This window comes from Eleginops maclovinus, chromosome 4, assembly GCF_036324505.1.
Source record: "Eleginops maclovinus isolate JMC-PN-2008 ecotype Puerto Natales chromosome 4, JC_Emac_rtc_rv5, whole genome shotgun sequence".
In the NCBI taxonomy this organism is placed as follows: Eukaryota; Metazoa; Chordata; class Actinopteri; order Perciformes; family Eleginopidae; genus Eleginops; species Eleginops maclovinus.
The window spans coordinates 7,735,714-7,751,208 of record NC_086352.1 but is presented as its reverse complement, the minus strand read 5'-3'; the positions used below and the strand labels follow the sequence as shown (position 1 = coordinate 7,751,208).

Here is a 15,495-nt window from a genome sequence, read left to right as displayed (position 1 = left end):
ATAAATACAAAAAATGATAAACATAATTTAAAAAACAAATAGAATAGAATCGGAGGATGAAACCCTCTTTATTGTCACATACATGCACACAGCAGAGCACACACAGTGAAATTGGTCCTCTGCATTTAACCCATCCTAGTACTAGGAGCAGTGGGCAGCTATCGTGCAGCGCCCGGGGAGCAATGGGGAGGGGGGATTGGAGGTGTCCGGTGCCTTGCTCAAGGGCACCACAGCAGGGCCTAGGAGGTGAACTGGGACCTCTCCAAGTAGCAGTCCACTTTCCATATTTCAAGTCTGTTCGGGGACTTGAACCGGCCACCCTACGATTCCCAGTCCAAGCCCCTACTGACTGAGCCACTGCTGGACATATAAAAGGTTTGTTTAAGATATTTATAAAAAAACACAATAGCTAAAGTAATATGTCCAATTAAAGATACAAAGAATAGTAAAACAACATATTTATCTAAAGCTTTAGAAGCAAGAATGTGCAATAAAAAGTATTACAGAAGATTAATTAGTTAAAGTAAAATCTCTAAAAAATGTAAAATAGAATAAAAAGATGTAAACATGAGAAGTTAAGTAAAGTGTGCACATCATAATATATAACATGCACATTACAATATATAACATGCACATTACAATACATACACTGGTTTATGAGAAATGTGTATTACTTATTGAAACTGAACACCTCCATCTTTAGCTAGTAGTTAGAGAGGTAAATCAATATAGTGCGACAAACCAAAGCCGTTTAAAAAAGGACCATGGAGACAAGATGTCCCGACACCTCATTCCCCCAAACAAAGAAGTGTGTGTGTGTGTGTGTGTGTGTGTGTGTGTGTGTGTGTGTGTGTGTGTGTGTGTGTGTGTGTGTGTGTGTGTGTGTGTGTGTGTGTGTGTGTGTGTGTGTGTGTGTGTGTGTAGTTTGGTAAACACATTTCCAGGTGGACTGGCATGAGCGCAGACCAGCCCCGTGCACATACAGCAGAGAGACCGCGGAGCATCTGTCTGATAATTAATATGCAAATGAGCTCTGCTGACTACTGGAGCATGTGTTGTCATTGCCGGAAATAAAATTGGCTCCATTTCAGAGGCGGTGTCACAAACCTGACTTTCACATTGCACCCTGTGCTGAAACCTGAAGCTGTAAATAAGCCGCAAATGAGTGTAAAACACTAAATGTGACATGATTTACTACACAGTGACTCCTGTCAGGATTTGGGTTTTATTGTCAACTGTTCAAACAGGTGATAAAGTGGAGAGATGATGGGATAGGAAGTACGCAGGTGATCCAGAAATCCAGAGAGGCTTGTAATAATGTCTTGCCAAATACTCAAGTTAACAAACAATCGCATCAACAACTCAACAAGGAGCAGAATGGCCAAAAATGAGTGCGCTTGTGTGTATTGCATTTGTATTTTAAGAAAAGGAAAGTGACGAGGCAATGTTGGAGGGTTTGTGTGTGATGTATCCACCACACTTTTGTTAATTATTCATTTTGGGTGAGCTTTTTGCTGACTTGAAACTTTGATTTTGTGCTTTAAAAAGTGCAGATGCAGCCAAATATCGAGATGTATAAATACGGAGGCTTTTTATAGACCAGCTGATTGATAAAAGTAGTTTTGAGATGGTGGAAATCATCCTTATTGCTGCATATGTGGGACTCACAGTAAAATTGGACCTATAGGACATGAACCTGCATTATATTACAAAAGCACTTCACATGTCGTTGTGTTTTTGGTATTTTATTAACCTGTAATTTTCCGATAGTATATGTTCATGTGCAATTCCATCTTTAATATTCAGTAGGTCAAGTTATAGTTAGAGGGAGTAAAGCTCACACAGGCACAGAGGGCAGCTCAGGTGTCCTACAGGTGAAACGCAGATGAAGTAAAGGCATCACTTATTAGACCTAGCCGACAGTCTGAAGCCACGTTGCAGTGATGTGGTTGTGGATTTCTGGTAAGTGATGAAAAGATGTTTGAAAGCAGTGTCCCAGGTGTTCAAAGTGCAACGATATATACACAAGCGAGTTATATTGCATTTTTAACAGTTACATATTGAATTGGTCATGTGAAACAGTGCGTCACCTGCATGGAGATGGCTAATGCCTGTAGTGTTTATGCAAAGACTCCACTATTTAGACCAAGCCGAGGGCATGCGGCCACGTTGCAGTGGTGTTTGTGTGTCTCGGAACGAACAAAGTAAAAGGATGTTGTATTTGTGGTAAAAGGTGTGACACAGATGTATATTGCATTCAAGGTGTATCAGCAATAATGCAGATATGAGGATTATATAGTAGGTTTATAATGGCTTTAATGCAGTGTTTATGCAAAGACTCCACTTATTAGACCTAGCCGAGAGCATGCAGCCACATTGCAGTGATGTGTTTGTGTGTCTGGGAACGAACAAAGTAAAAGGATTGTGTTTAGAAAGTACGGTATGCGTGCCCGGAAGTCCCTTTGTTGTCCAAGTGTGCCACACATGTACCATATACACACACACACACACTCGGTGGAGTTAATAACACATGTTCCCTTTTATAAAGGCCGAGGAAAATGTTCTGTTCTTTCCCTAATCTTTAAATCCTGAGCAACAGGGGGGATGAAGCTAATTAAGGCAAACTTTTTATGTATAAATGCATCATTGCGTGTTAATACAAGAAACTGCTGGGAATAGATGCACACATTTCAACCTAATTAATGTACTTTCTATTGTTTCCATGCCAACTCAGGTGGTAACTAGGGGACTCTCCTTATTGGTTGACATTTGTATTCCCTTTGTGCTGTTACCACTATGGAAAAAACATTGTAATTAGTAGACCTCTATTCATTTCATTAAAGCCATACAACTAATGATGTTCTTTCATGGGATTATAGAGACATTGGTTATTGACCTGTTGAAAACTAGTGAATCAACAGCAGTTTTGGTAAAGATTTCAATTCTTTAAGCTTTTTGTGAATAAGCCTCTACAGTGGCCGACAGGTACAAATGTGCTACAACAACCCAAAACACTTGCATTAGGAGAGAAGTGTGCTGCAGTTTAAAAAACTATGCAGATATAAAACCGCAAATGCACCTGAACACATGCAAATGGAGACAAATCTTCACAAATGCTGCAAGAAGAAGTTCAAAAGACAACACAAACCATGGGACACTCAAAGTGATGCACAGCTCGGACAGGAGCGCTTGTTGACGGGCAGGGACTATAAAGTGTATTCGCTAAAATGATGGTTTTATTGCCTTCACATCACATGATCCCTTCCGATATTATTGCAGATCCGCTGTAAGCTAGCTTCTGATCGCTGTGCATGTGTTGTCAAGTTGGGGAAGATGTGTTTTGCACATTTGCAGCTGCAGTGTGTCTCTGAGAGAGGAATACATTTGGGCAGTTGCATCTGTCGGCCACCATGAAGAGTAAAAACGGATGTGATTTTTTTTAAAGTTGACTCTCACTGTCACTTTCAGTCATAAAATGCTATACAAGATGACTCCTTTTAATTCTGTTTTCTTCAACAGAGTAGGACCTTTTAGATCCTAGTAAACATGAACGCCACCTGAGCAGTTTCTCCCACTCTGCTACCGGCTTCATCGACAAGGCCCGGGACCCCCACTGACACTGACCCTCAGCCACATCATAGACTCAATGCATTACATTAATGCACACAATGTTAACATATCTGGTTTTGCATTATAATACTGTCAGTTCTGCACATTGTAAATGCACATATGTTATTCCAATTTGATTTATATGGGTATACCTATATTCAAATTAAATATTACTCTATTTTTTTATGTCATTCTAATTATCTTAAAACAGTTTCTCCAATTTTTGTTTTATTTTTATGAACGTATAGATATGCACCATAACACCAGGACAAATTCCCTGTTTCTGATTCTCCTAAAAGTGTCACTCACTACAATGGTACAAACCCCCAGAACATAACCTTTTCATAGGTAAATATTCCATGTTTCACTTCCATTTCTTTAAGGTCTTACCCATCAGTATCGTCACCTTAGTGTTGAATAACATATCGGGGTCAGGTAAACACACGTCTGCTTCATCTTTTAAAGCGCTCAAACTAGGATTCAAATTTATTTTCCTTTAAGTCTATTGCAAACACTGGCAATGGAGCACAGACTCAGCAAAGTGTGAAAAGCATGTATTCGTGTCAGTGTTGATTTTGTTCATTTGAAAAGAGTGGCCTTGTTTTCTTGGCCTCAAGCGAGTGTTTGGATTCAGCAGCTCCCTTTATATTTTTCGGCTATGTCTGTGTAACACAAGCCTCCTTACTGTCATATCGCCGTGGGTATTTTACTTATCTGTGTACTTGCACTTTTACTTTAGTGTACTACCATCATACTCATATCCCAAACATGGGTTGCAATGGGCCACTTGACAAAAACAATGACAGAATAAGGTGGGAATCAGCAAGAAGATACATACTGAAGAAACAACTGCTATTCAGAAAGAAATCCAGGGATACTGTAACAATCTAAACAATACAACACAACGGCTGGTCGGTTTAATTATATCAAAAGAGATGTCCTGGTTTTCCTCATGTTGTGATTTTAATTAGTGTGCCTCTTCTGCAAAATGTAAGACTGTTTGTTGATGCACAGCAAGCCTTCTACGAAACCATTGAATTTATCCATGCACAAGAAGATAAACATACGTTTCAGTGTCCTGGATCATCTGTACATCCATCCAGGTTCTACCGATTACACGAAGCGGGTGGCGGAGGGGATCTTCTCATCTTAAGGAACCCCTTTTTGGCCGCTTGTATCTGCAGTGTCGTTCTTTTTGGGCCTGAGGACCTTGATTGAGCAGTCTTTCTTAAAGAAGAGGAGCAGTATTGGATGTTCTTACTACTGTGATACTCAAAATAAGAGGGTTGTAAAAAAATAAGGACAGCTAGAAAAAGAAAAGGTCCTAGTACAGACCCCTGTGGCACTCCCTGCCGGGAAAGGTAGAAATGATCATCTTTACCATCAAATAAGAAAAGTGACTGCAATAAGGAGGTGAATCCTTCAAAGACCACCCTGTCCGTTATGAGTAAGCTGTGAGAAATGTTTTCTTACAATAAAAAACAGTTAAGAGTAGAGCGTACGTGTGTTTGATTCCTATAAAGTACAGTTCAGTCTCAGTGTTAGGACGCCGTTTAATACCTGAAATATTTATCCTTTAATTTCTTTAAAAGATTGCAGCAACACAGGGGTCTGTCTTACTGTTTATCTCCACAGTCTTAAAGTACAACGCAAGGCAGAGCAGAAAAAAAGCATGCACTCTCAGTCAACATTATCTGAAATATTAAAACAAAAAAGGTAAAAACAAAACATAATGCAACTGCCACGACTTGACACCGACATCTCATTATGATCAAACAGCGCTTCCTTTTAAAAGACATCGCCTTTGTACTTTACTTCCAAACAGATGTATACGCCAAGAAATTACATAACGTCCTATTTTTATGCAAGAAAGAGCCTTTCTGTGTCAGACTGGAAATGAAGACGGTTGTGTTTCTGATGTTTATAATATACTGTACATCAATCAATTGCGCTTTTAAGAGTCAGCTAAATAAAAATCATGGCAGACAAAAGGACGTGCTGTTTATATACAGTACATGTCTTCACAGATAAGTAAAGGAAGTGTTTAACTGTGATGTCTTTTCTATCGTTGGCCTAGTAAGACAAATGTCTAAATGAATTCAAACCAACTGATGTGCATGTGTTGTCAAGGTTGGTAAAATGTTTCTTCATTTGCAAGTGTTTTGGCACATTTGTGAGAAGTACTCAGATCTTGTACTTGAGTAAAGTAGAAGTACTCAGATTTTGTACTTGAGTAAAGTAGAAGTACTCAGATTTTGTACTTGAGTAAAAGTAGAAGTACTCAGATTTTGTACTTGAGTAAAGTAGAAGTACTCAGATTTTGTACTTGAGTAAAGTAGAAGTACTCAGATTTTGTACTTGAGTAAAAGTAGAAGTACTCAGATTTTGTACTTGAGTTAAGTAGAAGTACTCAGATCTTGCATTTGAGTAAAGTAGAAGTACTCAGATCTTCTATTTGAGTAAAGTAGAAGTACTCAGGTCTTCTATTTGAGTAAAGTAGAAGTACTCATATCTTGTACTTGAGTAAAGTAGAAGTACTCAGATCTTGTACTTGAGTAAAGTAGAAGTACTCAGATCTTGTACTTGAGTAAAGTAGAAGTACTCAGGTCTTGTACTTGAGTAAAGTAGAAGTACTCAGGTCTTCTATTTGAGTAAAAGTAGAAGTACTCAGGTCTTGTACTTGAGTAAAGTAGAAGTACTCAGATCTTCTATTTGAGTAAAGTAGAAGTACTCATATCTTGTACTTGAGTAAAGTAGAAGTACTCAGATCTTGTTCTTGAGTAAAGTAGAAGTACTCAGGTCTTGTACTTGAGTAAAGTAGAAGTACCAGAGTGTAGGAATACTCTGTCACAGTAAAAGTATTCTAAATGTTCCTCCAGTGAAAGTAGAAAGTACTCTCCTCTAAATGTACTTAAAGTAGCGACAGTAAAAGTAGTCATTGTCTGATTGGTCCATTTCAGAATAATATCTCTGATATGTTTTATAATGATTGATCATTAAAGTGTTCTCAGAGCTGGTAAAGGTGCAGCTAGTTTGAATGGCTTTGTATACTGCAGGGTAGCTGCTGGATTTACTGCAGGTGAACTACAGTCTGATTTAAGGGCTGATTATATTTACCATCATTAATCCTAATCTGCCTAGCAACAACATGTACTAAATAAATGTAGTGGAGTAAAAGTACACCATTTTTATTTCAATTGTAGTGGAGTATTAGTACAAAGTAGCATCAAATGGAAATACTCAAGTACAAGTATTTTAAAAGTGAGTAAATGTACTTGATGTTTTAGGCAGGTGTTGAACTTTGGCACCTGTCGGCCATCGTATATTTCTGCTAAATCAAAGTAAATACTACACACTGGTCCTTTAATGCTACACTGTCTACGGCATATGGACTCTATAGTGGCTGGTGTATAAGAATAACAAGCATGAATCAAACAAATGTATATAGGCTGAATTCCCACCAGATGCATTGACAAACAAACAAACAATCTTACCACACATCTGATCACCTGCTTCCTCACAAAGGTTAGGAGTATTTCAGATGTCCCAGAAAAATATTCTGGGTCTTTGAATACCATTCATGTCTAGTTGAGTGTCAGTGAAAGTGAAAAGTGTTGGCGAGGAAACAAAAAGAAATGGAAGCCGCTGGCAGGCCTGTTTCATTAATTAATGATTACGTGCGAGGGAATTTGACGAGGGGGAGAGAATGGGAGCCGGTATACGATCGTGTTCAAAGCATTGCTAATTGTCTTTCTTCATGACAGCCGGTGATCTCTGGGATGAATTAGAACATTCTTCTTCACAGTGCTGCGAGGAGCCCAAGCAATCAGTGTAGGGGATTAACGACAACCCTGCTAGCTATTTTACACTCCTTTTTATTGATAGTAAAGGTCTCTAGATATTTGAAGAAAATAATGGCTTCTACTTTCAGCAGAAAGAAGGAAAAGCAAATGAAACCCTGACTACATGGACAGGAAGTGTATCCTTACAGTTCAAAACATTAGATTTCATTGTGCATAAGCCCAAAATATTCACTGCAAATAAGGCAAGCCATTTATGTGCTGATGCATTTGTTTCGAATGGGTGAAACTCTTACAAATAAAAGTAGATAAGCTGTATACTTAAGCTATTTCATTTCATTTCATTACAGAGAGATGAAGGTGGTACATTTTGATTGCATGTTCACTTGAAACAACTTGGAAATAAATAGTTTCTGGACAAAACAGGCATTGCCACCTGTATTTATGTAAAGTGTACCTTTGTTTTCAGGTGTGGGGGATGATATTATATACTGAACAACAGCTGTTGCTTTGAATCCATTCCCAACAGCGCCATACTGTTTGGAATAAAGCCAAATTAATAATTAAGGCGCAAATGAAAGGGCATAATGTATAGCTATTATTAGGTCCTGTATGTTATGTAATGTACCCGGTCAGAGATTGAACTGTGCAATGCAAAAGCCCATGGATTTAGTGGATATGTATTTCTGTGTGGAATTGGTATTAAAGCATATTCTGGTTTTCATTTAAAAAAGACTCCCAACTAAACCAGTGCCACAAATGAGCCAGACACATTTTTCCTATTTTCAGGCTTTGTCTGGAGGTTACTGGATATTAACAGCCATCTCAGTCTTTGTGCATCATCTATATTTACACAATCAATATCTATTTTTACCCTTCCAAACAAAGCATTGTGCTATAAAACAAACAGAGGAGACCACAAAAGAAAAGAGACGGATCGGCTTTTCTTTTCTATTTTAACATACCAAAGTCGAAGGTATATTAACAGAACAACCCCGAGCACATGAGGTGTGATATGATCCCTTTAGTACTAATAATATCTAATCATCTGTGCCATATTCAGCTGTTATCACCATTAATTGCTGATTTTTAGTTTGGTACATATACAAATGTTGTCCTTGGCAAACACAGATTCTTTAAACAAACCAATATTGAGCTATTGAAAAAGCTTCTCTTATACCAGAGCTGAAAAACATATGAATAGACCTTGAGACCAAGAACCAATAGCTTTTTTCTCCCAGACAAATATTTTCTTCGTCAACAACAACTTGGTTCAAGTCACGAAAACTTGGCACACTTTTAAACTGCAACTACTTTTGTAAAGATGTTAGTATCCTAAAGTTTTATATATAGAACATATGAAGTATATTGGTCTGTTATTGGAGTAAACTCATCTATCTGTATATTGTTATATTGCATATCCAGGGGTTTTTCTAGAAAATACAGTATGAGGCCCTAACGTCACTTCCGGCCAAATGTAGGCCCCGCCCACTTTCCGGTGACTATCCTGCATTAGCGCGAAGCTGAAAATAAGAATTCCTTCACGTCTTAAAGATGCTGAGTCATATATTGCACCTCAAACAACAAATAAATCCAGAGTTCCGGTTTCTTTACTTCTCTCCAGAAAAAAAGGAGAGTAAAGAAAGGATGTAATTCAGACATTTCAGTGTCAGCCTGCTGCCTGCCACTCGTCCACCGGACATCCATCCCTTATTTATTCTGCTGTCTCTGCCGTCTGCCCAGACATTTCACACCGTCTTCATATTTATGGAGTCATTATAGCATTTTGACCCATAGAAATATTGTTTTCTGGCATAATTTTAACATTTTACGGGGGAAATCGGCCTTTTGGTTTGAGGGCGCGCGCCAACCCAACAAGAGTCAATGTAACCCGTTACTTCCAGCCCCTGTTCAGCTACCAAAGTACCGCCAGGGCAGAAACCTCCTCCAACTCCTCCTCTGTGTGAAGCTGTGTGACGGTGACCTGGCTCTCTGGCCTCGGGACAGACACCAGCTCAGGCAGCGCAGGTGATGACAGCTCCAGCAGAATCAGACATGCTCAAATATAACACATTATAACACGATATCATGTCAGCGCAGTCCCTGCCACAGGGCCCTGCAGAGCTCCGCTGCACACTCTCAGATGAGTTTACAGATGAGTGTATTTATACAGGGCCACAGCTCAGTGACCAGCAGAGGAGATACTGTACATGCAGGAGTATCTGAGAGGAGAACAACAACTTTTCTTTCATTTCAAAAAGGACTTCATATAAAAACACATCTTTGTTTCCAAAGGGGGTAAATAATAAACCTGTATTTTCCAAAAGTGTTTTGGCAGCAGTTATTCTCTTCTCCCAACAATACCAAAACATGTATATTTAATAAGCAAAAGCATGTTTGATTAAATAATGAAAATATTGTTATTATTATTATTATTATTACTATTATTATTAGTGTTATTATTATTATTATTATTATTATTATTAGTGTTATTATTATTAGTGTTATTATTATTATTGTTATTATTAGTGTTATTATTATTAGTGTTATTATTATTATTGTTATTATTATTGTTATTATTATTATGTGTGTTATTATTATTATTATTTGTGTTATTATTATTATTGTTATTATTATTATTATTAGTTGTGTTATTATGTGAGTTATTATTATTAGTTGTGTTATTATTATTAGTGTTGTTATTATTAGTGTTGTTATTATTAGTGTTGTTATTATTATATCATTATATTATTATTATTATTAGAGTTATTATTATTATTATTATTATTATTATTATTATTATATCATTATAATACTAGCCGAACAAAATTACAGTACAAAACAATAAATACAATAATAATTATATCAATTATAATAAAAACATACAAACATATTTAAGTGTATTATTTATAATTAAGTGTGCAGCACTTATGCATGTGTATCTTCATGGTCGAATGCACTTATGTCATGATGCAAGTCACTTTGGTTAAAATTGTAATGTAATGTCTTTTAGTCTGGTTGGCCACTACACAGGGTCAAAGCTACAGCCCCTTCTCTCTGCCAGGAAACACCTGACCCCGAGCCATCACACACACGTGGCTCATTTGGCAAAAACATAGACACTTTCATTACCATTTAAAACCATTCAATTCCAATCACTGTGCTCTTCTGAGAAATGATGCCCCACAACTCACAGCTAATCAAATGCTATGTGCTCTTGCATCCACAGAATAATCAGGTGCAACAAGCAGAGATCTACAGCAGTGTTTATATCTACGATTAAATGCACTCCATGACAGTAAGAGGAAGATTGAAAGTAGGAGACTCTTAAGTTCTGACATGCTGAGAGACATATGGTGCAATGGTGCTGCAACTCAGCATTGAGGTATTCCTCATACTTCCTGCCTCTGGGTCCATCAAAGTGGGAGCAAGTAATCAAGAGGAAGGTGGGAAATTAAAGGAATCAGCGGTACGACAGAAGAAAGTTAGTTTGAGGCGACTTAAAACTGAATGAAACAGACACAGCATATCTATCTGAACGTCTCAGATAAACAGCTAACAGATAAATGTCTTAGTTTCAGGATAAACACAGCACAGTACAATCTGTGTAAGTCAACAGGTAATATACATCAGGAAGACACAAAGACAAGAAATGCAATTAAGAAAAGATTTGGGATCTAATTTGGGAACATCAGTGTTTTAAAGGGTGGGGATGCATTCAAATACAGTGTTCCCGACAAATGTTTAAGGGGCTATATTATGTGTTTTGGGGTTTTCCAAACATCTGTCTGGACTTTTTAAAAGCAGAATAATCAGCACCACGCACGTATCTAAAAGGAATACAGACCACACAGACTCACGTCCAAGAGTCAAAGCTATGCATTTGTCTAAGAGAGAAGCACGGAGGGTTTAATAAATGAGCATTTCTATTGAAGCCCAATAATCATATTAAAGTACGGATCATTATTTGGTTTCTTTTGAGCCTTAGTTCTCCTCTGACAAAGAGCTTCTTCATCTCAATGGGAGTTTACTGTTTTAATAAAAAGGTTAAACATATTATATAACCACTACGATCATTGTACCACTAGACTCCATGACAGGCGACACCATCACCTTCAGCGCTCTTTAAAGAGGTCCTATTATGCTTTTTGGAGGTTTTCCCTTTCCTGTAGTGTGTTATATAGGTTTTAGTGCATGTAAATGGTCTGCAAAGGCTAAAATCCCTGTGTTCCCACACACTCTCTCCCGTGTGTGAGACTCACACTTCTATTGGCTAGCGCTCCAACACATTGTACGTGATAGGCTAAGGGGGAGCGCGACATCTCTAAGAGGTTGGCCAATCACAACAGAGCCGACCAGCGAACCAATCAGAGCAGACTGGGCTCTGGTTTCAGACAGAGGGTGAAAAGAGGTGCTGCAGCAGAGGCAGTATGAGAAGAATAAAGAGGTTTTTAGCTTTAAAGCATGGAGACATGTCCCAGGAAAGGGGGGAAAATACAAAAGTGAACCTGCAAATTTGCTAGAATTTGCTCTTTAAATCTCACTCTCACCCCACACAGGTAAACACACGTACACATCCTCCCACTGCAGAAACTTTTCCTCCCAGCAGGTCATCCTACATCCTCCAGATCTTCTAGATGCTTGCTTTATTAATAATTCTGTGGAAACTTGCTGGTGTTTTCATGCATTTGTTTTATATGTTCTTGTTCTTTGATTGCAGCGCAGCACAGAGTGAAGCTGGAAGGTAAAATCTTTGTTTCCTCAGCTCCCCCTTTGATTCCAGAAAGCAAACATATCCAGTGATCAATGTGGAAATAACAAATCCATTACACTCAAACCATTCAAGTGTGTCTATAGCAGGAGAGACAGGATCCCATGCAAAGTGCCGTCTCCCTGTTGGCGTTATCAACACAAACAAACACTCGGTTTGTATAACCTGATAATCCTGAGGCTGTCCTTGGGCGGATTATGCCCTCAGCTCTAAATGAAATGATGGTACCGCTGAACGGCATAATGCTAATTAGATCGTAATTACATTGAACACTGGTTTTCCCCTCACAGATGTCTTCAATCAGGACGCGATTAATGTGACCAAATCATGCTATAGGGACATCACGACAGATCAGAAGAACTCATTCTCCTTTTTGTTCCTAAAATTCGACCTTGGACGTTGTAAAATGATATGAAATATATGCAATTGGTGTCCTTTATTGGAAAAACAGGGAGCTAAATCCACAACTAATTAATAAATGATCCTTTTTTGATGTTGGTAGAATTGTATTTGGTTTAGTGGCTGTGTAAGATGAATTCCTGAAGCATCATTTGGAGTTGTTCAAACATAAAACAGACTCAGAAGTGTGATTAAATCTATTCCCAGATTTCAGTTTTGGGTCCTGTCGCCTGAAATTTTACAGCCTCCAAAAGAAATGTCCCCCAAGACGTGCATAAACCTGTACAGTGTGCTTTATCCCCTCTAGATATTTCATATTTCATATTTCATGCACTTTATTGTGAGAATTGTGCCTTTAATTTTGATAAAACTGCACTGAGCTGGTTTGTTCTATAGGACGATGAAAGAGAATTTATCAGGTGTTATACCTCACAGAAAAAAAGTCCAAGTGCTTCGGATGAGAATATAAAAATCCATAGATCCCAGATAACAGCATTGTTGGGAATAGCGTGTCTCCTCATGCAGTGAAATCACTTTAATGTGCGAACACCCGGTTTTACAAGCACCTTTGTGGTAATCGGAGACGGCAGCTCCAGTAGATCACAATCAAGTTGAATACAGTGGAATATCCACTAGACGACTTGCAGAGGGGCCTGTGCAGGGCATGTGAGGTTCAGCTGCAGTCAATAACCATTACCGAGACAGAGAGGAACCCTCTGGTCTCCTGCGGCCTCCCGGCTTAAAGGTGCATCAACAGTGGTTTAAAAAGTCCTCCCACCAATAATTCATGAATACTAAATGTGCATCTGTTCCTCAAGAATGTTAATTACTGTGTTAACAAAAGCATTCAGCCATTCTCTCTTAATGTCATTATTGTTCTGTAAAAACTCCCACTTCTCCTCTTTGATTGAAATATAATTGTCATTAATGTGTTCTTTAAAATTGGCCAAATTCAGACTGTTTCTCAATTTCAATTCTCTCCTTTGCACACTGAACACGTGCGAGTTTTGGCCGTGTAGGGATGTCTCAGACTTGCACACGGCTGCTCTGCAACTACTGGAAGTGATGCTCGCCGTTAACTAGGTAGCTATTGTTTTCGCTGTGTCAAATCATTACAGACTTCTCAGTTAAATTAACAGTGGCTCATTATCGACACTGGTTTAGTGGTAAATAAGTTTAGTGGCAATTATGGCTGTTCTTACTTTAGTTTAGGGTTCTTGAAAGTATAAGACGTGTCCAGAGTTTTTACTTAACCTTTGCTTCTCGACTGTTTTGAGTGCACCATCTTTTACTCATTTTGCATTTAATCTCATGTATTTATTTGACCATGCATATAACTACAGTATTCTCAGAAAAGAGGAGATGATTTATGCAAGGTTTTAGCTAATAGCTCATTTCAATCAACAGGCAGGAATATAACAATCAACAAACACTACAAATATTGCATAATCTCAACCACACAAACAATTATTAAACAAGGATAAAGTACAGGTCAGTAAAATAGTAAACAGTACAGTTAAAATATAATATTACATTACAATTCTGATAAAACTCAGATTACAGTGTAATTAATGTTGGCAGGACTAGGATGCATTTAAAATAGTAAAAGTAGATACATAGAATGCAAATTGAGACACAGTGGTAGCAAATTAAGGGCAACTACATCCACTGTGCAGCAATAGTCATGCCACATGTTTCTATTGTGCTCAACCGCTTCAAAAGTGTGCTCAGTAAAAAAAAAAATGACTCCGAAATATTTGACACACGAGCCTTTGCATTCACAAAAACCTATAGAAAAAACACCACACGAAAGGGAACAACCCCGAAAAGCAGAATAAGGCCTCTAAGATGCATTTTGATGGCCTCAGGTTTAATGGGGCTGAGCATTCATTGCTACCAGAGCATGACCCACTTCTGACGGTGACCCACAGGCGGAGACAAGCTTGATGCCCTTTGCACAATGTGAAAGGTGTATGTTGACAATGGCTGTCAATATCACTCGGTGTGCTGCGCGTCACACATGGTCAGTCCCGAGGAAGCCAGGTCTTACTGGCTCTGCAAGAAGAAAGCAACACAGTGATCTTCGAGCTACAACGTTCTTCATCAAATGTTGCTTTGACACATATTTTAAGAGAGTAAGAGAGAGAGGGATATCTGGTGAGAATAGTGCATGAAGAAAAACCTCTCCTGCATTAAAATATTTAAAAAATAAACAATGTAAAGGTTTTTAAGTAAAGTCAAATGTATCTTTGCAATTGGTATTATTGGTGAAACTAAACTGAGAATTTGCTTCACCAAAATTAGAGTACATAAAATAGCAATGAGCAATTTGAGGCGGTTATTTGCATGCCTAATTGGATTTGTTACAGGCCGGAACAGAAGAGAACAAATAGTTTGTGCAGATTACAAAACACTTCGGAATCCGCCTCATGAATTAAAAGAGCCACACAAAAATAAAGCATAAAATCATTTCAAACAACAGGAAAAAGGCCCTTGATTCTAAATCCTTTGTGGTGCGATCATGTACTGCTAGATGCTCGGAATTTTCCATTTTTTTAAACAGCAAATTATCATTGTTTTCACAAGCTTTGCAGCCATAAAATCAAACCAATAGACAGAACACAACACATCAAAACAGCACACATTTTCAGCAGAATGGAATAAAGCTTGCACAAACACCTGTATGAATGGAGCTTGAACTCTAATGAAAGATGCATGAGTCCGAGCTGCAGCTGCACTGGAGAGGCTGCTTATCGGTAGAAATGCTACGCGTTTCACCAACGACAGATATTGATCCGGTTGTGGTTGTGTTTTGAAAACCATGTCACATACAGTACACTGGAGTTTTGAGCTTTTTCTTTGAGTGAGTGTCAAGTCATGTACATATAATGTCTATCACTCTAACCCCCAGATCTC

At 38.3% G+C, this 15,495-nt stretch overlaps 1 protein-coding gene across 3 annotated transcripts in view; it reads right to left on the bottom strand.

Moving 5' to 3' along the window:
* LOC134863565 (carbohydrate sulfotransferase 8-like) overlaps positions 1 to 15,495 on the bottom strand; it is a 210,024-nt gene that overhangs the window by 154,847 nt on the left and 39,682 nt on the right. Inside the window, exon 2 of one of the 3 annotated variants that reach the window (XR_010165677.1) lies at positions 13,875 to 14,634. The exons of the other annotated variants lie outside the window; for them this stretch is intronic. The gene's annotated coding sequence lies outside the window, so the exon portion shown is untranslated. Of the gene's footprint in view, positions 1 to 13,874; positions 14,635 to 15,495 lie in introns of those variants that run through there. 3 annotated transcript variants of the gene reach the window in all.